The sequence below is a fragment of the Sinocyclocheilus anshuiensis genome, unplaced genomic scaffold (assembly GCF_001515605.1).
Source record: "Sinocyclocheilus anshuiensis isolate Anshui unplaced genomic scaffold, SAMN03320099.WGS_v1.1 scaffold1094, whole genome shotgun sequence".
NCBI lineage: Eukaryota > Metazoa > Chordata > Actinopteri > Cypriniformes > Cyprinidae > Sinocyclocheilus > Sinocyclocheilus anshuiensis.
In genome coordinates this window covers 935088-936627 of record NW_015536578.1, presented here as the reverse complement: position 1 = coordinate 936627, position 1540 = coordinate 935088, and positions in this window count along the sequence as shown.

The window sequence follows — 1540 nt, the reverse complement described above, 5'->3', positions numbered from 1 at the left end:
AAATGTTTTTTTCACTCAAAAAATGAGGTGCCTACTCTCAGATAAATGAGGCCTACGATTAATCAGAAGCAAATATAAATACAAAACCAGTCCTAAATGAAAGAAAAGAAGTTGACAAAAAGATTGAATCCAATATTTGGTGATAACATAGCATAATGAGTGATTTATAAGCAATTTTATGAGGTTGGGTCCTTTTTGCTCTGTAAACTCGTAAGTGTGATAGGGTTCTGAACACAACACAAGGGAGGAGTCGCTCTCCCACAAATGAAACGAAAGTCATTATTTACTCACCCTCAGGTCATTGTAAACCTGCATGTTATTTCATTTCAATGGCAGCCTGTTCTCACTCCCAAGGCATCAAATAATGCCTGATGTGTGTTTACCTGATGTGTTTCAATGCTTTAAAGCAGCACTATGTAACTTTTTCTGTGTTCAAAATTGTCCAAATGTATATAATGAGCGAATACATCATGAATTCATCTTCCAAACCACGTTTTTGTCTTATTCCGAATCACTACGGTGCACTTATGATAAGTACTTATATTTAGACTATTGTAGCCTGGTCAGGGCAGGACTTACGGGGCCGGGGGCCCCTGGGCTTGCGGTTATGTTTGGGCCCCATACCTATACTACAAATGCAACACAAAATACACAAAAATTAAAATATGCTTTCAGGTTCATATACTGTATACAATTAATAGGCAACATGTCTAGCCTAGTCAAAGTTTAGATGTAATATTAAATAGTCACTATAATACAATAAACAGGATGTGATCTCTCAGTTGAGAGATCAAAACCCTGAAATAACACTGAGCAGAAAAAAACAAAGAGATGTATTATTATGAAAATGTATTGTCATATCTGTGTCCTTTTATGTCAGATTCTTAAATTTAATAAATTCAATCTGAATAAAAAAACATGTTGGCTAAAAACAATCAAATGAAATCACTATAAACAAAATCCATAGATGGATTTTGCATAAGTTATGTTAAGTTTAAATACAACATTTTAATGTAGAAATATTAAACGATTGCAAAAATTAAATAATGAGCTACTTTTTAAAATATGAAACTGCAACCGCCAGTAGGTGGCAGCAAGTGACTGTCTTAATGAGTGAGTTGAATCCTTAAATCAACCGATTTGTTTAAAATACTAATTCATTTAACTTAGCAAACGACTGTACTAATAGCCTATTTGAACCATTTACTGGTCCGTGTAATGCTGAGAAACAAAACACTGTGTTGCTCGGAGACGCATTGATGGGGCAAAACAGAATTTTGTGTCTGAAAGTTACTCAGTAACTTGTTGTTTATTGTACATTTGCCATCGTGCAGATATTCGGAAAAACAGGACTCTAGTTTGTGTGATAGGCTAACTCCTATATCGTAGGCATTCACTCATTAAATGCAGGGTTCATTCAACCAATAAATTTCAATGACTTTTAAGGCAATATTCATGACCTAATGCTCCATTATTTTGCACAAATGTTCAGATTTATCATAGCATATGCTAAGGAAAATTAATGATTATTAATGCTATT